Genomic DNA, 22,745 nt, shown 5'->3' on the forward strand with positions numbered 1-22,745 from the left:
ACAAGGCTTGCCCTCAAGAGAAACTATTTTACAAGAGTCTAAACTATTGGGCAGTTTCCAGAGCATAATCCACATGGAGAAAGGGAAATACCCAGCTCCAGCCCTCTCTCCTCATCCTCTCCCATCTGAGCTGGGGGTGGGGTGTGGGGGGAGAGGCTGAGAAGCACTTGTGAAATACACAGTCCAGGGGTAGACTCACTGGAAGACTGCAACCTCATCATGGGACTACAGAATGCTTCCTTCCCCCAATACCTTACCCTACATTACTAAAGGCCTATTTACTGCAGTTCCTTTTACCCAGTATAGCATGTCCTTCTGATAAGAAAAAATTATAAGGCATATCAAAAGGCAAAAAAACACTTGTCTTGAAGAGACAGAACACACATCAAAACTGGACTCAGAGATGGCAGAGATGATGGAATTATCACACTGGGAATTCAAGACAACTATGATTAATATGCTACGGGTTCTAATGGATGAAGTAGACAGCATGCAAGAACAGATGGGTAATGTAAACAGAGAGATGGGAGTTATAAGAATGGACTTCCCTGGTGGTGCAGTGGTTTAGAATCCACCTGCCAGTGCAGGAGACATGGATTCGATCCCTGGGCTGGGAAGATCCCACGTGCCACGGAGCAACTAAGCCCGTGTGCCACAGCTACTGAGCCTGTGCTCTAGAGCCCACGAGCCACAACTACTGAGCCCACGTACCACAACTACTGAAGCCCGCAAGCCTAGAGCCCATGCTCCCCAACAAGAGAAGCCACCGCAATGAGAAGCCCACGCACAACAAAAAGAAGCCCCATCTCGCCACAACTAGAGAAAGCCCACACACAGCAACAAAGACCCAATGCAGCCATAAATAAATAAATAAATAAATAAAAAGAATGACTCAAAAAGAAATGCCAGAGGTCAAAAACACAGTAACGGAAATGAAGAATGCCATTGATGGGCTCATTAATAGACTGCACATGGCTGAGGAAAGAGTCACTGAGCCTGTGGCTATCTCAATAGAAACTTCCAAAATTGAAAAGTAAAGAGAAAAAAGACTGAAAAAAAAAAAAACAGAACAGAATACCCAAGAATACCGAGAACTGTGGGACAACTACAAAAGGTATAACATACACTTAATGGGAATACCAGAAGGAGAAAAAAAGAGAGAAAGAAACAGAAGAAATATCTGAAGCATAAATGACCGAGAATTTCCCCAAATTAATGTCAGACACCAAGATCCAAGAAGTTCAGAGGACACCAAGCAGGATAAATGCACCCCGCCTCCAAAAAAAAAACTACACCTAGACATATATTCAAAATGCAGAAAATCAAAGATAAAGGAAAAAATCTTAAAAGAAGCCAGAAGAGGGCTTCCCCCGTGGCGCAGTGGCTGAGAATCCTCCTGCCAGTGCAGGGGACACGGGTTCGAGCCCTGGTCTGGGAAGATCCCACATGCCACAGAGCAACTAGGCCCGTGAGCCACAATTACTGAGCCTGCGCATCTGGAGCCTGTGCTCCGCAACAAGAGAGGCTGCGATAATGAGAGGCCCGCGCACCGCGATGAAGAGTGGCCCCCGCTCGCCACAACCAGAGGAAGCCCTCACACAGAAACGAAGACCCAACACAGCCATAAATTAATTAATTAATTAATTAATTTTAAAAAAAAGAAATACATCTGACTTCTCTTAAGAAACCATACAAGTAAGTAGAGAGCAGGGTGAAATATTTAAAGTGCTGGGAGAAAGAAACCACCAACGTCAAATTCTGTCCCCTGTGAAATTATCCTTCAAAAGTAGAGGGCTTCCCTGGTGGCACAGTGGTTGAGAATCTGCCTGCCAATGCAGGGGACATGGGTTCGAGCCCTGGTCTGGGAAGATCCCACATGCCGTGGAGCAACTGGGCCCATGAGCCACAATTACTGAGCCTGTGTGTCTGGAGCCTGTGCTCCGCAACAAGAGAGGCTGTGATAGTGAGAGGCCCGTGCACCGCGATGAAGAGTGGCCCCCGCTTGCCACAACTAGAGAAAGCCCTCGCACAGAAACGAAGACCCAACACAGCCATAAATAAATAAATAAATAAATAAAAAAGTAAAGAAGAAATAAAGACTTTCTCAGACAAACAAAAAATGAGTGAGTTTGTTGCTAGTAGCCTTGCCTTGAAAGAAATGCTAAAAGTTCTTCAGAGAGAAGGAAAATTATATAGGTCAAAAACTTTCATTTACATAAAGAAAAGAAGAGCAACGGAGAAGGAACAAGTGAAGTTATAATAAAAACTTTTAGTTTTATTATTCTTAATTGAGCTAACAGAGAACTGTTCAAAATAATAATAGTAACCATGGGGACTTCCTTGGTGGCGCAGTGGTTGGGAGTCCGCCTGCCAATGAAGGGGATGTGGGTTCGAGCCCTGGTCTGGGAGGATCCCACATGCCGCTGAGCAACTGGGTCCGTGTGCCACAACTACTGAGCCTGCGCTCTAGAGCCCATGAGCCACAACTACTGAAGCCCACATGCCACAACTACTGAAGCCCGTGCACCTAGAGCCTGTGCTTCACTACAAGAGAAGCCACCGCAATGAGAAGCCCACGCACCATAACGAAGAGTAGCCCCCGCTTGCCGCAACTAGAGAAAGCCCACGTGCAGCAACGAAGACCCAATGCAGCCATAAATAAATAAATAAATAAATATATAATTTAAATAATAATAATAATAATAGTAACCATGTATTCAATACGCGTGTGTGTGTGTGTGTGCGCACATGCTTACTTATAAGTGAAAGGAATGATAGCAATGATACAAGGGACAGGAAGGGGGAAATAGGATTATTTTGTTATTATAAGGTACTTGCACTACCCATGAAGTCGTATAGTGTTATTTGAAAGTGGAATTGGATTAGCTGTAAATATATATTGCAAACTCTGGTGTAATGACTAAAAAGAATAAAAAAGGAATTATAACTGATATGTTAAGAAAGGAGAGAAAATGGAATCACATAAAATGCTCAGTTAAAACCACAAAAGGAAGAAAAGGAGTAGAAGACAAAAACAGGAATAAAGAACAAGGGCAATGAATAGCAAACGGTAACAAATATGGTAGCTATTAATCCAACTATACCAATAATCACTTTAGAATTTAAACATCAGTGGTCTAAATAAACCAATTAAAAAACAGAGATTGTCAGAGTGGATCAAAAAAACAGGGCTTCCCTGGTGGCGCAGTGGTTGAGAATCTGCCTGCTAATGCAGGGGACACGGGTTCGCGCCCTGGTCTGGGAAGATCCCACATGCCACGGAGCAACTAGGCCCGTGAGCCACAACTACTGAGCCTGCGCATCTGGAGCCTGTGCTCCGCAACAAAAGAGGCCACAATAGTGAGAGGCCTGCGCACCGCGATGAAGAGTAGCCCCCTCTTGCCGCAACTACAGGAAGCCCTAGCACAGAAACGAAGACCCAACATAGTAATCAATCAATAAATAAATAAATCTTAAAAAAAAAAAAAAAACAAGACACAACTACAGGTTGTCTACAAGAAACCTACTTTAAATAGAAAGACAAACACAGAGTAAAAGTAAATGGATGGAGAAAGATATATCATGTTAACACTAATCAAAAGAAAGCAGGAGTAGCTGTATTAATTCAGACAGAAAAGACTTCAGAGCAAGGAAAGTTATCAGAGATAAAGAGGAGTATTACATAATGATAAAGAGGCCAATTCTCCAGGAAGACATATCAATCCTTAATGTATAGGCTCCTAACAATAGAGTGTCAAAACATGAGAAGCAGAAAGTGACAGAACTGCAAGGAGAAAAAGATGAACCCACTATTATAGTTGGAGACTCCAACACCTCTCTATCAGAAATAAACAGATCCAGCAGGTAGAGAATCAGTAAGGACATAGTTGAATTCAATAGGACCATCAATCAACCAGATACAATTTACATCTATAGGCTGCTTCATCCAACAACAGCAGAATGCATATTCTTCTCAATTCCACATGGAACATTCACCAAGATGGACCACATTCTGGGCCATAAAACACACATTAAATTTAAAAGAATAGAAATCATACAATGTCTGCTTTTAGACTACAGCAGAATTAAACTAGAAATCAATAACAGAAAGATAACTGGAAAAGCCCCAAATACTTGGAGATTAAACAACACACTTCTAAATGACACATAAATCAAAGAAGAAATTTCAAGAAAAAATTTTAAATATTTTACTCAATAAAAATGAAAACACAACTTATTAAAATGTGTGGGATACAGCAAAAGCAGTGATTAGAAGGAAATTGATAGCGTTGAATGTGTATATTACAAAAAGAAAAATCTAAAAGTCAGTCATCTGAACATTCACCTTAGGAAACTAGAAGGAGAAGAGAAATTAAATCCAAAGTAAGCAGAAGAAAAGAAACTATAAAAATTAGAGCAGAAATCAATGCAATTGAAATAGGTAATCAATAGAAAAAAAACCCAACAAAACCAAAAGTTGGTTCTTTGAAAAGATACATAAAATTGATAAGCCTTTACCGGGCTAAGTAAAAAAGAAAGAGGACATAAATTACTAATGTCAGAAATGAAAGAAGGCTTCCCTGGTGGCGCAGTGGTTAAGAATCTGCCTGCCAAGGCAGGGGACACAGGTTCGATCCCTGGTCTGGGAAGATCCCACATGCCACAGAGCAACTAAGCCCATGCTCCACAACTACTGAGCCTGCGCTCTAGAGCCCGTGAGCTGCAACTACTGAGCCTGCATGCCACAACTACTGAAGCCCGCGTGCCTAGAGCCCGTGCTCCGCAACAAGAGAAGCCACCGCAATAAGAAGCCCGTGCACCACAACAAGGAGTAGCCCCCGCTCGCTGCAACTAGAGAAAGCCCGCGCGCAGTAACAAAGACCCAATGCAGCAAAAAATAAATAAATAAATAAATAAATAATTTTTTAAAAAAAGAAATGAAAGAGACAACATTACTACAGATCCCATGGACATTAAGAGAATAATCAAGGAATAGTATGAACAACTCTATGCTCACAAATTTGATAACCTAGATGAAATGACCCAATTATTTAAAAGACACAGTCTGCCAAAAGTCATACAAGAAGAAATAGACGATCTGAATAGGTCTATGTAAATTAGAGAAATTGAATCAATAATTAATAATCCTCCAAAACAGAAAGCACTAGGCCCAGATGGGTTCACTGGTGAATTCTACTAAAAATTTAAGGAAGAAATTATACTAATTCTGTACAGTCTCTTTCAAAGTATAGAAGCAGAGGGAATACTTCCTAACTCATTCTTTGAGGCTAGCATTACCAGTACCCTAATATCAAAACCAGACAAAGACATTATAAGAAAACTACAGACCAGTATCTCTCATGAACATAGGTGCAAAAATCCTCAACAAAATATTAGCAAAGCTAATCCAACAATGTATAGAAAGAATTATACACCATGACCAAGTGGGATTCACCCCAAGTTTGGGAGGCTGGTTCAACATTTGAAAATCAGTTAATGTAATCCATCACATCAAGCCAAAGAAGAAAAAATCACATAACCATATCAATAGATGAGGAAAAAGTATTTGACACAATGAAACACTCATTCATGATAAAAACTCTCAGCAAACTAGAAATAGAGGGGAATTTCCTCAATTTGGTAAAGAACATCTGCAAAAAATTACAGTTAATATTATACATAAACGGTACGAAACTGGAAGCTTTCCCACTAAGATCAGGAACAAGGCAAGGATATCCCTTCTCACCATTCCTTTTCAACATCCTCTTGGAAGTCCTAACTAATGCAATAAGACAAGAAAAGGAAATAAAAGGTACACAGATTGGGAAGGAAGAAATAAAACTCTTTTTGTTCATATATGACAAGATTGTCTATAAAGAGAATTGGAAAGATTCAACCAAAAAACTCCTGGAACTAAAAAAGGATTATAGCAAGTTTGCAGGATACAAGGTTAATATACAAAAGTCAATAACTTTCCAATATAATAGCAATGAACAAGCAGAATTTGAAATTAAAAATACAATACCATTGGGACTTCCCTGGTGGTCCAGTGGTTAAGAATTCACCTTCCAATGCAGGGGACACGGGTTCAATCCCTGGTCAGGGAACTAAGATCCCACATGCCACAGGGCAACTAAGCCCATGCACCACAACTGCTGAGCCCACGCGCTCTGGAGCCTGCACACCACAACTAGAGAGAAGCCCACTTGCCACAATGAAAGATCCCACATGCCGCAACAAAGATCCCGCGTGCCACAACTGAAACCCAACACAGCCAAATAAAAATAAATAAATAAATACAGTACCATTTATGTTAGCACCACACAAAATGAAATCATTAGGTATAAATCAAACATAATATGTACAAGATTTATATGAGGTACATATATGAGAACAGAATCGAGAGCCAAAAAGTAGACCAACATAAATGTAGTCAACTGCTCTTTGACAAAGGAGCAAAGGCAACACAATGGAGAAAAGATAGTCTTTTCAACAAATGATGCTGGTACAACTGGACATCCACATGCAAAAATAAAAAAAATCTAGACACAGACCTTACACCTTTCACAAAGATAATCTCAAAATGGATCATAAGTAGCTAAGGACACTTGAAAGAATGAATCATAGATCTAAATGTAAAAGGTGCAAAACTATAAAACTCCTAGAAGATAACAAAGGAGAAAACCTTGATAATCTTGGCTTTGGCAATGATTTTTTAGATACAACACCAAAGGCATGATCATGAAAGAAATAATTGATTAGCTAGACTTCATTAAAATTAAAAGCTTCTGCTCTGTGAAAGACACTGTGAAGAGAATGAGAAGACAAGTCACACACTGGGAGAAAATATTTGCAAAACATGTATCTGATAAAGACTGTTATCCAAAATATACAAAGAGCTCTTAAAACTCAACAATAAAAAGATGAACAACCAGATTAAAAAACAGACCAAAGACTTTGACAGACATCTCCCCAAAAAAGATACATATGAAGGGCAATGACCACATGAAAACAATATCCATATTATATGTCATTACAGAAATGCAAGGGCTTCCCTGGTGGTGCAGTGGTTAAGAATCCACCTGCCAGGGGCTTCCCTGGTGGCACAGTGGTTAAGAATCCGCCTGCCAATGCAGAGGACATGGGTTCGAGCCCTGGTCCGGGAAGATCCCACATGCCGCAGAGCAACTAAGCCCGTGTGCCACAACTACTGAGCCTGCACTCTAGAGCCCGCGAGCCACAACTACTGAGCCCACGTGCCACAACTACTGAAGCCCACGTGCCTAGAGCCTGTGCTCCGCAGCAAGAGAAGCCACCGCAATGAGAAGCCCGTGCACCGCAACAAAGAGTAGCCCCTGCTCGCTGCAACTAGAGAAAAGCCTATGCGCAGCAACAAAGACCCAATGCAGCCAAAAGTAAATAAATAAAATAAATAATTAAAAAAAAAAAAAAAGAATCCACCTGCCAATGCAGGGGACACGGGTTCGAGCCCTGGTCTGGGAAGATCCCACATGCTGTGGAGCAACTAAGCCTGTGCACCACAGTTACTGAGCCTGCGCTCTAGAGCCCATGAGCCACAACTACTGAGCCCATGTGCCACAACTACTGAAGCTAGCGTGCCTAGAGCCCGTGCTCCACAACAAGAGAAGCCACCACAATGAGAAGCCCGCACACAGCAACAAAGAGTAGCCCCCGCTCATCGCAACTAGAGAAAGCCCGTGTGCGGCAACGAAGACCCAACACAGCCAAAAATAAATTAATTAAATAAATAAAAAAGAAAAGAAATGCAAATTAAAACAATAATAAGATTCCATTGCACATCTATTAAAATGGCCAAAATCCAGAATACTGACAACAGCAAATGCTGCTGAGGATGTGGAGCAACTGGAACTCTCATTCATTGCTGGTGGGAATGCAAAATGGTTCAGCCACTCTGGAAGATAGTTTGGCAGTTTCTTAAAAAGCTAAACATACTCTTAACATATGGTCCAACAATCATGGTCCTTGGTATTTACCCAAAGGAGTTGAAAACGTTCACACAAAAACCTGCACACAGATGTTTAGAGCAGCTTTATCCAAAATTGCCAAAACTTGGAAACAACCAAGATGCTCTTCAGTAGGTGAGTGGATAAACTGTGATACATTCAGACAATGGAATATTATTTAGCACTAAAAAGAAATGCTCTATCAAGCCATGAAAAGACATGGAGGAACTTTAAATGCATATTACTAAGTGAGAGAAGCCAACTTGAAAAATCTACATACTATATGAATCCAACTACATGACATTCTGGAAAAGGCAAAACTATGGAGAAAACAAAATGATCAGTGATTGCCAGGAGTTGGAGGAGGAAGGGATGAATAGGCGGAGCACAGAGGATTTTTTTTAGGGCAGTGAAATTATTCTGTATGATATTCTAATGGCATACATGTCATTACACATTTGTCAAAATCCACAGAATATACACCACCAAGAGTGAACTCTAATATAGACTATGGATTTGGGGTGATAATGATGTATCATTGTAGGTTCACTGATTGTCACAAATGTACCCCTCTGGTGAGGGATGTTAATAATGCGGGAGGCTAGGGGCAGGCAGAGGGTATAGGGGACACCTCTGAATCTTCCACTCAATTTTGCTGTGAATGTAAAAATGCCCTAAAAAATCAAGTCTATTTTTTTTTTAATTCAGGTAAGAATCAAGGGTGGTTTGGCAAAAGTAGTAGCTGTGGAGGTATGGAGAAGTAGTTGGATTATGGATTTACCTTGAAAGAAGAGCCAACAGAATTGCCAGTGGATTGGATGTGGAGTATGAGGGCAAGTGAAGATTCAGCCTATAGCCTAGACAAGACGACATATGACAATGACTTCACACAGTGTCAAGCACATATTAAATATTTAGCAAATACCAAAATCCCATAAAATTTCAGAAGAGATGATGGTCCTCAGCAAGGTAATATCTTAGTTAGATAATTTGTGGAGGTGGGGTTCAGGACACACAAGGAAATTGAAAGAAGAGGATGGCCAAGCTCTAGTCAACTCTAATAACTCCTCTTTTATATATAAGCAATATTTTCTTGTCGTCAGTAGCTCAGTTCTGGAAATAGGAGATAATGGAGTAGGAACAGAGAAAAACAAGAATGATTCACCCCAGGACCAGTACATAATAATAACTCCAAAATAAATAAGTAACAGGGACATAATGTACAGCACAGGAAATATAGTCAATAATATTGTAATAACTTTGTATGATGCGAATCTATAAAAATATCAAATCACTATGTTGTACACCTGAAACTAATATAATACTGTAAGACAACTACACTTCAGTTTAAAAAAAGAAAGAAAAATAATGCCAGCCTTTAAAAAATGATAATAACTCCAGAGGTAACACTTATTAGTAATCACAGTGGCAATATTAACTAGACAGGTGGAATGTTAGTTTTTGAAGCCCTGTGCTAGGCCAGCCTCTTCATTGCAGTGCTTTTAGCATGAGGTAAATGAGGAGTCATTTGTGTTAAGGTGTGAAAAAAAAAGCAAAAGGATTAGTTCTTTAAACATTGATTGTCAATTCCCAAAGGATACACTCTACTTTAGTTGGAACATTCCTATCATTTTTTGAGCCCTTACTATACATTAGGCACATGTATTTCTCTAGTGTTGAAATCAGCCTAGCTGATTTCAAGGTAGATATTATTGTGTCTATTTTACAGATGGGAAAAGTAAGGCTCATATAAGGGGATCACTAGCTAAAGAGCCGTGAACCTGAGTTCAAACCCAAGTCTATGCATCTCCAAAGCTCATGCACATACCACACTGCCTCACTTTTGTTTTGTTAACAATAACCAACCTTCACTGAGCACTTACCTCAGGCCAGGCCCTGGTGTTTTACAATTATTAATATGAACTATTATCATCCCCATTTTACAGATGGAGAAACTGAGGCCTAGAGAAGTTAAGAAGCTTACTGTAGACATTTCAGCTGGTAAGTCAGGACCCAGACACTGTAGTTCTAGATTGTAGGGTCCATACTCTTATGTTTTTTAAAAAGTGCTTTTAAAAAATAGAATAGTAATGTATACTCATAGTAACAATTTTAGAAAATTCAACAACAAAAAAAAGAAAAAATCACCTATAATCCTACCATTCTGAGATAACCATGATTATCATTTTGGTGGATAACATTTTAATCTTTTTCCTACACACACACAAACTTTTTTTTTAAAAAATAAGATCATATTATATTTGTTTTTAACCTATCCTTCATCCATTCACTTAATAATATGTTGTCAACATCTTTCTGTTTTAAATATTTTCTACAATGGTGCTTTTTTTACTCTCTTGGGTCATGCACCTATTTGAGAATCCATAAGAATTCTCCCTTTCACCCCAAATGTGCACACACACACACACAAAATTTTGCATATAATTTCAGATTCCCTGAACAATGGATCCTGGGAGCTCCAGTTCTACAATATTATTTCTTTTTTTTATTGAAGTATAGTTGATTTATAATGTCATGTTAATTTCTGCTGTACAGCAAAGTGACTCAGTTATACATATATGTATATACATTCTTTTTTATATTCTTTTCCATTATGGTTTATCCCAGGATACAATATTATTTCTAATGCCTGAGCAATATTCCATCATGGACGGATGCCCTATAAGTTACTGAACCAACCTAAGTCAGTCCCCTATGATTGGACATTTAGATTATTTCCAATTTTCCACTATTCTAAACAATATTGCAATGACTGTTCCTATGGATAAATCTTTGAGTATAGCCCTAGTTATTGCCTTGGGATCAATTCCAAGAGTACGATCACTTTTAAGGCTTTTGATAGTACTTCCAAATTGCCCTCCAGAAAGGTTGTATCTATTTACACTCCCGCCAGCAGCTTCTAAGAGGGCCCATTTTCCCCACATCATTGCTCACATCTGGTCTTATAAAACACTATATTCTGTACCTTTTTAACCCTGGCTCAGAACTTTTCTTTCTCCTTTTGCTGTCTTGAAAGCAGCAATTTCTGGCTCAAGGAACTGGAAACAGCAGTCTTTGGGGAAGACTCCAGGTTGGGAATTGCTGTCTTTCCCTGCTTCAACAAAACCACAAAGGCTGTGGTTTCCTAGATTTAGCAGAAGACCTTTCTTTGCTTTGGTAGAAAACGCGTCACTGGGTGAGAAGAAACAAACAGGCTAACCTTTTTTTAAAAAAAATCTTGGTTGATTTTTAAACATTTATATTATGAAATGTTTGTCCCCAAGGGAACCAGGAGGGCTCCTTTTAGTAGATCTTAAAATTCATAGACAAGTAATTCTCCTTCTCTCCCACTTTAGACAGCCAAATCTGGCTTCTGATGTATAAAATTTACTAGAAAAAAAAACAAAAAAAACTTAGGTTTGGCTCAAGAACTCCACAAGAATGGTTATAATGAGAAATCTCTTGCATATAGTAGGCACTCAATAAATGTTTGTTGAATCACACCAGAAGACTGAGACACGCACCTTGGAGTAATAGGGAATTTCGTGTACGTGTTTAACTACTAAAGCTTTCATTAACTGTGGCAGTGTTAAATACAGCCGGTACTAATGAGGGGGAGTGGTGACCTGAATACACCAAAACAGAGGGAAATCCCAGATCAACTCTATTTAGTCTTGAAATACAGTCCATCATTTTTTTTTCCTCTAACAAATGTACCTTTCCAATTCTGTTTGGCTCAGGCGAATATTACGATAAGCTTGTCTTCCATTAGCCCACAGAGAGACCATGCTGGGACAGGCAGTCGTCAGGCTAGATTTAAGTACTGCAAAAAAATTTTGACATATTAGATGATATAAAGGAATTATTGTTAATTGTTTTAACTATGATATTGATATTATTTTAGCTATGGAGGGATATGTTCCTTTTTTTAAAAAGATGCACCCTGGAATTGACAAATAAATAAGTTACCAAAGACCATCTGCAAAAGGGATAATAAAGATTTGACTATATTATAACAATAACTACTGTTTACTGGAAGTTTTTTGTGCAAGCCAGTTCACTTATATTAACTTGAATCCTTATAATAAACCTTTGCAAGGCAGGTATCATTATCCCCATTTTACAGGTGAATAAACTGAGGCTCAGAAGCAGTAGTGACTATCCAAAGTTTCTGCCCTGATTCTGCTTCAGGGAACTCCCCTCCCTCACTGATGAAACTGACAGCCAATGTACCCTGCCCTCCTGCCCAGAGGTGCGGGACACAGGGCTCTCCTGTAATCCTCGGCCTGCATGGAGTAATGCTCAGGCTAGCGCTGCTGGACACTCTGAAGAGGTCAGCCATTGGCCCTTTCTGAGGTCAGGGGCTGGGACTTTTCTGTCCATTCTGTGACCCTTCCCTGCTCATGGCAGCCCAAGTTGGTTTCTATCGTACAACTAAAGAATGATGACTATCAGAGAAATGTTATCTGACTCGCCCCAGACTGCCCAGCTAGGAAATGGCAGAGCAAGGATTTGAACCCAGGGCTGTCTGATGTCAAAGCCTCATGCCACTTCTCAAAGGACATGCATAAGGGGTCAAGTTCATGTGCCTTCCAAGTCCGGACTTTCACTTTCCCTGCCATCTTCTTCTTCCCTGTAAAATTCTTACACACTTACTTCCATGTCTCTCTACCTACAGGGTGTGGCAATACATCACTGCACTAATGTAACTACACCTCCACATGGGGAACCCAGTGTTTAATTCAGTGATTAATCCATATTCCCCTAGACTACCAAGCTGTTACTGGTACTCACAGCACTCTTTGTAACTAGAACAGCACTGAAGGGGAGGCATGAATGGGTTGTCTGGTCCAAGCTCCTGCCTCAAAGAAATGCTGCCTAAAATCAATAGCATTCAGTCACGTGACAGGAGTCTCTTTTGCCATCACAATTATCACAAGTCAACCGTAAGTAGCACCATGTGCTATTCTAATACAGAATGTGTAAGCCCTGAAAAGACAGCCTAGAAGAGAGCGCCTCAGGGCCTGAGGGTAGTGGGAAGACTGCAGCCTCTGCAGTCAGAGATTCGCATCTTGTACCAGGTGTGTGACCTTGGACTTACCTTCCCTGAGCCTCAGTTTCCTCATCTATAAAATGGGGATAATAATAATAGTGCCAGCCTCACAGGTTCTTGACATGCTTGTATCAGATGACAAAGTTAAACTGCCTGATACACTGTAGGAGCCAACAATGCCAGTGCTTCCCTTCCTAAAGAATTTAGGACAGTTGATCTCTTATTCCTATTTTTAAAGATCTCCAAGGAAGGAGAAACCATAGCATCCCTTGGTAGCTAGTGTCTGTGTTTCACAACCCACTTAGATGATGTGTGAATATAGCACAGAGGCCCACATCCAAGGAGGCTGGCGGAGGCTGGGAGGCATGCCAAGCAGCCTGCTGGACCGTTACCATCCTATCCCTTCCCCCTACCATTGCCTCCTAAATATATATATTAGCTTAGCCATCCTTCATAGGCAGACCTCCTTTTGGAAACCTCTCTGATAATCCGCTGGTTTGAAATGTTTTTGGTCTTCTAACTGCTATAACACCTGATGGCTGTAAATTCTTCAGGCATTTACCAAAAACAGGCTGGTACTATAACTAACTAATTACTTCATTGGTTAATTCAATAAATATATTGAATGTCTTCTACACTGCCAGACAGTGTCCTAGGCACTGGGCACACAGAAATAAACAAAACAAATGTGGTCCCTGCTTTCATGAAGCTCACATTCTAGAAGAAGTCAGGGGGACAGAAAATAAACGTAGAGTGTATCAGTTGATCAAAAGTGCAATGGAGGGAATTCCCTGTCTGCCCAGTGGTTAGGACTCTGCGCTTCCACTGCAAGGGGCACATGGTTCAATCCCTGGTCGGGGAACTAAGATCCCGCATGCCACATGGTGTGCCAAAAAGAAAAAAAAAGTGCAGTGGAGAAAATTAGAACAGGGTTGGGGTGTAGCTATTCTACATAGGAGGAATGCTGACACCTGAGACCTGCCTGCCTCACACCAGCTCCCTCTTATTCCCTGTGCCCCATGCAGCCTTTCTCTCAGCTTGTCCAATCCGCTACACTCCCTCCAGCCCCAGGACCTTTGCACGATCCTTTCGTCTGGAACACTTGTCTCTCTTTACCTCCTCCTAGTTAACGCCCTGTTTTTGATGAAGTGACTCACTGGAAGGAAGTGAGGGGACTACTTATATGTGCTTGGCTTCTCTGGGAAACTAGAAGCTCCTGGAGAGTAAGAGGAGGCAGTGGAGAGCAGTGGTTAGAGAGGCACTTCTGGAGTCGGGCTGACCTGCTTCAAATCCGGGCCACCCACCACACCCTAGCTGTGTGACAAGTTCTTAACTTCCCCAAGTCTCGGTCTCTTCTGGAAAATTGCAAAAGAACAATATTTATCTCATAGGAATATTGTGGAGATTCGGTGAGAGCATGAACGTACAGTGTTGGGCACCAAAGGCAGATTTACCCTGAAGCTAATGGAACTTCAGGAGCTCCCCTCAGCAATGCGTTTACGTGGTCACCTGCTTCTGCAAAATATGTTAACAACAATCAGTTAAGACTGTTGTCTCTTCCCACTTTGACTCCCTTCTGTCATACTTCTCCTCCTGTCAAATGGCACCGGAGAGGACACGGTCCTTTTGTCTTCACAATTTCGACGGAGAACTCAACCACTGCACCCCAAGAGGACAGGAGATTGCCCTTCCCGGAAAGTGGCTGGGTTCACCATCTGAGGACCCCTCCAGAGAGCTAAGGGCTCTGGGCAGGTGCTGGGTAGCCCCACCCACAGCTGCCCCCACACACACTTGGAGGAGGAGGAGGCTTTGGGGAGCAGGACGACACACCTCCCAAGGGATCTCCAGCTCCAAGCCTCTGTACTCAGAGCTCAGGGCACTCTGGGATCTTCCTGAGTCATCACTGAGAGCCAGCCCCAGGGTCAGGCAGTTCTTATATTTAAGCTGAAAAGCTCTTGAAATCTACAACCAGCTTGGGGATGAGCTGTTTCCTCCTCCTAAGGGTGGAAAACAGCTCATGACCATCTTCCAAAGGAAAACCTTCTCCCTACTTAAAAGCAGTTATAAAATCACGTCTCAGCCTTTTATTTCCCAGTGAAATGATGCCAATTACTAATACCAAAGGGAACGAACGTGACTCATTGATGTTCTCAGTTCTGACAGCTGATTGCCATAAATTCCCGGGTCCCTAGAGTTCGCTCCACCTTCTCCTTTCTGACTGGTCTCCACAGTCATCGCCCAGAAAGTCACCCTTTCTTCTTGCTTTTCTCCAGGAGACTTCTGGAAGGACCCCTTAACGCCCGCTGGTCTATTTACAAGATCACACTAAGTCCCTTTGCCCATCTCCTGGCCAAACTGAGAAAAGGACTTGATTTTAGTGTCCTTGTATGTATTTGTGCGTGTACGGGCACATTTATGCCTAGTATCTGTTAAATAGATAATCTTTGTTCATCCTCATCTGCCCCCGGTCCTACTCACTATCCACTCCTGCCTTCCCCAGGGCTGTCTCCCAGTCATAAATTCGGTGGGTTCCTCATCATTCAAAGTACACAACAGCAACAGACAGAAGCAAATTAGCCTGGGATACCTCGCTGAAGGGACTTTCTGCTCAGAAGGAAATGACCCCTCGATCCCTTGACTCCCAAGAGGTTCAGGCCTCATCCTTCCCTCTGCTTTCCTGTCCATCCCTAAAACGAGAGGAAGACTCTGGACTCACAGGAGCACTTGCTTTTTTTCAGGGGAGGAGGGAGAATAAATTTGGTTGACTCTGAAAATTGTCATAATGTACTGAACTCGTGGCCCAACAATGTTAGGACACATGTCACTCTAAAAGTGTGATCATGCTTTGGTGAGGACGGGGCTGGCTGGGGGGAGGGGGTGCCCACTTACAGTAATAATTTTCTCCTAGCTTTCTGAAACAGTCTCAATGGCTGGGCATATTTTTTCTTAATTGAGGCAGTTTGTTAAATGTGGAATTAAATGTGATTGGAATGTACAGCTTTCTGGATACTCTAAAAATAAAGAAGGTGAAGGGGGGAGTCCTTTGTCAGACCATGTGCCCTGATTTGGGATTCAGAAAACATGATCCCTGTAACAGGAGAACTCTGTATCCTCAAGTCCGGGAGCTTTTATTGATGGATTCAAGAAGCTGAGGCTAGGGTAGAGGACGTGAAAATACTTTGAAAAAGACCTTTTACGATACAGATGCAAGCGTTTATCATCATCATCATATCATCATTATTAGCAATAATAAGTGGATCAGGGGGATCTTTTCAAATGCAAATCTAATCACATTGTGCCTTTCATCCAAGGCCTCCCACTGCTCTTAGGACAGAAGCCAGAGCAGTACCACAGCCCTCCAGGCCCTGCATGGCCTGGTCTCCTGCCCGCCGCACACCCGCTCCCTCTCATTCCCTGTGCCCCCAAGCAGGCCTTCTCTCAGCTTAAATTCACCACACTCCTTCCAGCTCCAGGACCTTTGCATACTCCTTTTGTCTAGAACTTTTATCCCTCCCTCCCTCACCTGATTAACCCTTTCTTTTTGTCCCAATATCAGTGTAAGCACACTTTCTCAAAGAAGCTTTGTCCACCTCTCCTTACTGGGTGAATCCTTCCCTTCCACAATCTCATAGAATCGTGTACAGCCATCCATCCATTCATTAATTCATACTTATTGAGTGCCTACTATGTGTCAGATGGTATTCTGTAGGCCGGAAATGTAATGGTGAACAAAAGAAGGCCCTGGGTTGCTTCCATTCTAACAGAAGAAGAGACAATAATCAAATAAACACATACATGTGTAATAGAATGCTAGGCAGTGATCAGTGCTATGAGGAAAATTAAGCTGGGTTAGGATAGGTGTGGCATCAAGGGTAGGGGTAATGGTTTCCAAAAGGGTAGCAGAGAAAGCCTTTTTGAGCAGATGACATTTAAACAGAGACCTCAGTGAAATGAGGGAGCAAACCATGCAAAGGTGTGTGGAAAGACGACTCCAGACAGAAGGAAGAGCAAGTGCAAAGGCCCTGGGGCAGGAATGAACTTGGTAAGCCCAAAGAACAGCAGAAGGCCAGTGTGGCTAGGGTTGAGACAGCAAATTGGGAAAGTACTAAATGAGGCTGGAGGGCATGCAGACAAGTCTTTGAGGAATTTTGCTCAAAACGAGGAGCAGAGAAATAGGAGCAGAGAAATAGCCAGGGAAGCACATGAGCTCTGTGGAGGGTGTTTCCAGTTTGTTTTTTATTTGTGTTAAGATGGGAAGTATTACAGCATATTTGTATGCTGAAAGGAAGGCTCCAGGAGCTAGGGTAACAGTGGCGATTCATGAGAGAGGAGATAATTGCAGTCAGTCCTTGAGCAGGTGAGGAAGAATGTGGTCCAGGGCCCAGGTGGAGAGCTTGGCATTACACAGGCACAGGGATGATTTGTAATTTGCAACAGGAGAGAGGACAGAGCAAACATGTATGGATGCTGGAGGTTGGTAAGTTTGTGGTGGGGAATGAGCATTCTGATGGCCTGTTTTCCCCATGAATAGGAAGATGAGATCATCAGCTGAGAGCCAGGCAAGAGAAGGGCGGTGAAGCTGGAGAAAAGAGGAGAAGGGACAAGGAGGCATCTTGGAGAGTGGCAGAGTGACTGGGCACTGCCACAGGATCGCTGGGCAGTGCTGAGGCAGTCCACTTATTTGCAGACTTAAATGTAAAATGAAACTTGTCCTGGCTGTTGTGGGTGTTTTCTCCAGCCACGTTCCTGTGCCCAGATACAGGTGCAAAGGAGGTGCTCTGTTGGGTTTAACCAGGGTGGGGGTTTTGGCAGGTGGAAACAGCAGAGCAAGGATGTTACGGAGCAACCATAATACTAGGCCATGGAGTCCAGGTTGGGTGAGGAGGAAAGGAAGGGCCTGGGTCAGGGCTGGTAAGGACAGTGAAAAAAGTGGTCGAGGCATTGAAGATCTCAGTAGGATCAGAGAATTGTGGGAACGGGAGTCCCAGGATAACTGAGCTGGGGTGATGTGTGGTGATGGTCTGACTAGGATGGTTAGAACGGAAACTCCAGAAGGACTGTGGTTGTGGCCAGGTCTGTGTGTGACTCTGTGGCTGAGGTAGACGATGGGGGTCGTGGCATTGAGGCATCAAGAAACGAGAGGCAGGGGGATGGATGGTTGTCTATGTGGATCCTACAGTCACCATGGACAATGGCAGGAGGAGAGGTACAGAGGAAGTCAGGGAGCCAGGTGGCCTAACTGTCAATAAACACACGAGCAGGAGGTAGGTAGAGAGAACAAGACATGGTCTCATGACAGGAGCTCATATTTTTCACGTTTATATGATTCTTCGATTGATGTCGATTTCACCCACTACACTGTACTTTCCATTAAGGGTAGGGGTCATGTCTGTTTGTGTCCACCATGTTATCTTCAGCTTCTAGCTCAATGCCTGGTACATAATAGGTACTCAATAAAAACTTCTTGAATAAATGAACAAATACTGTTCTCTAGGATTGGAGAAAGAGACAGGATGGGAGGCATTGATCCAATAATTTGTCCTTTTCTCTTCGCATTGAAGTCTTCACTACAGTCCTAATTTTCAGAAATTTCAGTCAATGGTCACTCAACATTTATGAAATCCCTGTTAGGTGCCAGGTGCTGTGCTACGTGCTTCAGAGAAAAAGAAGACGTGATTGCAGCTCTTGGATATGTTAAAGTATATCTATCTAGGCAGACTCATGAATAAATAACTTTGATATAATGTGGATAGAGTAATGAGAGAGGTCTGAGCAAAATACTCCAAGAGCCCTGAATCTGACTGCCAGGAGAAGAGGGGATGGCTGTGGGTTCAGATAACATCAAGAGAATGAAGATGGTCAGCAACCAAGACAAATGGAAGTCAGGTGAAGGACCAGTTTTTCCAAAGGTATCAGGGATGGGAAAAGCTTGGCAAATTGAGAAGTCTGATGAAGCTAGAAATTGAGCTAAAAATGTCACCTGACCCTTATATTTATGGTCAATTGGTTTGCAGTGAGCGTGCTAAAATAATTCAATGAGAAAAGAATAGTATTTCTAACGAATGGTGCTGGGACAACTGAATATCCACATGGAAAAGGATGTAGTTGGACTCCCACCTCCCACCACATACCAAGGGTAATTCAAATTGGATCAAAGACCTAAATGTAAGTGTTAAAATGATGAAGCTCTCAGAAGAAAACCTAGGTGTAAATCTTCATGACCTTGGATTAGGCCAGGAAGTCTAAAATCCTAAATAATAAATTAGCTATGTCACCAAAAGCACAAAACAAGAGAAAAAATAGATAAATTGGACTTCATCAAATTTAAACTTTTATGCTTCAAAGGAAACCATCAAGAAAGTTAAAAAACAACCCACAGAATGGGAGAAAGTATTTGCAAATTATATGTCTGATAAGGAACTAGTGTCTAGAAAATACAAAGAATATTTACAACTCAACAATGAGAAGACAAATGACCTAATTTTTAAATGGGCAAAAGATTTAAATAGATATTTCTCCAAAGAATATATACTAATGGCCAATAAGCACATGAAAAGATGCCCAACACCATTAGTCATTAGGGAAATAAATGCAAATCAAAACACAATGATGGGACTTCGCTGGTGGTTCAGTGGTTAAGACTCCGCACTCCCAATGCAGGTGGCCTAGGTTCGATCCCGGGTCAGGGAACCAGATCCCACATGCATGCTGCAACTAAGAGTTCTCATGCCACAACTAAGGAGCCCGCCTGCTGCTACTAAGACCCAGCGCAACCAAATTAATTAATTAATTAATTTTAAAAAACCACAATGAGATGCCACTTTATACCCACTAGAATGGCTATAATAAAAAAGACAGACATTAACAAGTGTTGGCGAGGATGTGGAGAAACTGAAACCCTCATACATTGCCGGTAGGAATGTAAAATGGTGTAGGTGTTTTGGAAAATAGTCCCTCAAAAAGTTAAACATTGAGTTACCATATGACCTGGCAATTCCATTCCTATATGAGAAAGAGAACTGAAAACATATGTCCACACAAAAACTTGTACATGAATGTTCAAAGCAGCATGAATCACAACAGCCAAAAAGTGAAAACAACTCAAATGCCCATCAATTGATAAATGTACAGCAAAATGTGGTATAGCCATACAACGGATATTCTTTGGCAGTAAGAAAGAACGAAGTACTGATATAAGCCACAACATGGATGAATCCCAAAACATTATGCTAAGTGAGAGAACCAGACACAGAAGGCCACATAGTGTATGATTCTATTTGTATGAAATGCCCAGAATAAATTAATAGAAACTGAAAGTAGATTAGTGATTCACAGCAACTGGGTTTTGAAAGGGGGAAATGGGGAGTAACGTCTAATTGGTACACGGTTTTTTTGAGGGGGTGATGAAATATTCCGGAATTAGCTAGTGGTGATGGCTGCACAACTTTGTGAATGTATGAAAAACCACTGAGTTGTAGGTACGGAGAGGGAGGATTTTATGGTGTGAATTATAGCTCAATTTTTTAAAATGTCATGTGGTGTCCCTGTAGCAGGTAGGCCATGCTAAGGGATGTGAATTAAATCCTGTGGGCAATGAAGAGTTCCTTAATATTGTGTGTGTGTGTGTGTGTGTGTGTGTGTGTGTGTGTGTGTACCTATGCACACAAACGTTCACTCTTTTTCCACTACAGCTGGAAAATCAGGAAGGTGAAATCAACAAAAAAATCCCACATGGTGCTGTCACTTAGAAGCAATTGGGATGAAAGTTTGTTGTATTTCATTATGCTCTTATTCGTGTTTGTATCAAGATTATGTTTTATGTACAATTTGGTATGCTGCTTTTTTTGTCAGTTACCATAAACTTATTCTAAGCATTACTTAAAAATAAATTTCTTATGTAATTATAATAGTTATTTATGGTAGAAAGTTCGGAAAATATAGAAAATTATAAAGAAGAAGATTAAAATCATCCATAATCCCACCAGTTAGAAGTAATCATTACTAATATTTTAGTGTATCTTATTTTGTCTTATTTTTCTATGAGTAAATGTCTTTCTTTGTGTGTGTGGCCCTGCTGTGTGGCATGCAGGATCCCAGTTCCCTGACCAGGGATCAAACCCGCGCCCCCAGCAGTGGAAGCATGGCATCTTAACCACTGGACCACCAGGGTAGTCCTCTATGAGTAAATGTCATTTTAAATGGCTGTATAATAGGCCATCCAGTATCATAGAGTACTTCCATTGTAATATAGTTAGGTTATTTCCCGTTTTTCTTTATATAAATAATGATGTAATAAATATCTTTGTGCATGAAACTTTTTCATAGCTGGGGTTATTTCCTTAGCTTCTCAGAAATGGAATCACTGGGCCAAAGACAATATATTTAAGCTCTTATGATGTATTCTTACACAGCATTCTAAAATGATTCAACAAATTGCATTTCTATTAGCAATAAATGAGATTGCCTGTTTCGCAACATCCTCATCAGCACTGAGGATTACATTTTAAAAAGTCTCCTTGCTGTTTTTATTTTTATTCTAGCAGAGGTTTCATCAGAAAGAAAGTAGCACACTCAGGTTTGTGTTTTGGATGATAAAGAGGCTGGGCTGAAGAGAGGTGAGAGAGTGGAGACCAATGAGGAAAATATTGCACTAGCGAAAAAAAGAAACAACACAGCCAGGCAGTGAAGGTGGGTGGGTTTACAAGACTTTTAAGATTAGAAAGACATTTCTAAGAAAGGATGGGTTGGATTTGTGACTGGTGTGAAACTGGCAGGAAAGAAGCAAGAAGTGTCAAGTTTGACTCCAAAGTGGAGGCTGAATGGAGGGTGATAGTATTAGGCAAGACAGGGAAAAGGGAAGGAGCAGGTTTAGAAGGAAAAACAAAGCTTCCTGTTTGCAACATGTTACTTGGGGTGCCTTCCAGAGTTCCAGGTGGAGATGTCAACACACCCATTAACAACATGAGTCTGGAGCTTGGAGGAGAGAACGACACTAGGATAAAAGCTGGGGAATGTATGTCAGTGGTAATGAGTGAGATCACTGGAGGATGAAGAATAAACTCTAAGGAAAACCGACATTTGCAGGCAGAAGAGGAATGAGTGAAGGAGAAAGGCCTGCTTAGGGGCCAGTTGGGGAACCAACAGACACTGGTGCCAAATACCAGGGGGCTCAAGGGGGAGAATGGCCAACAATGTTAAATGCCTCCAATGCTACAAGGGTCGGAGAATGAAGACTCCCACAGCGGGTCTTAGAGAGGAGAGGCTGAGGAGGAGGTCGAAGGCGGAGACCCAGTCAGGGGGTGCAGAGTTATCTTGCAGTCAGTTTGGGGGTGTTGGGAAGGTGTGAGAGAGGGCTCTAGCCTCAATGGGAAGTCATTCTCCTCAAGTTTTCCTCTCTCCTTTCACGGCGGCGAGAGCTAGTCCGTGACCCCACTCTTGACTGCTCACCTGAGGGTACACATGTGACGCAACCACAGCCGAGGACGAAGCCCGGAGGCCGGCTCTCGGTCCGGCTCTGCTGTCATCTCCACAGCTGACTTGTGCTCGAGCTCCTCACCTGCAACATGAAGGAGTGGGTTAGTAAAAGGGTGCCTGAAGCAGGCCTCCGCTCAGTGTTGGTCCCCACCCACGGATTCACAGGACTGCAGTGAAACGATTTATGAATTGCCAAAGTGCAGGAATAAGTGGCCTAGATATTTTGTAGGGCT

General features: G+C 41.9%; 1 long non-coding RNA gene across 1 annotated transcript in view; it reads right to left on the reverse strand.

Moving 5' to 3' along the window:
• Window positions 1–22,745, reverse strand: part of LOC309636959 — a 59,438-nt gene that overhangs the window by 13,854 nt on the left and 22,839 nt on the right. Inside the window, exon 2 of the long non-coding RNA XR_014250330.1 lies at window positions 22,486–22,594. This is a non-coding gene — a long non-coding RNA (uncharacterized lncRNA). The remainder of the gene's footprint in view (window positions 1–22,485; window positions 22,595–22,745) is intronic.

Source organism: Balaenoptera physalus, assembly GCF_965194825.1.
Source record: "Balaenoptera physalus genome assembly, chromosome: 10".
Taxonomy (NCBI): domain Eukaryota; kingdom Metazoa; phylum Chordata; class Mammalia; order Artiodactyla; family Balaenopteridae; genus Balaenoptera; species Balaenoptera physalus.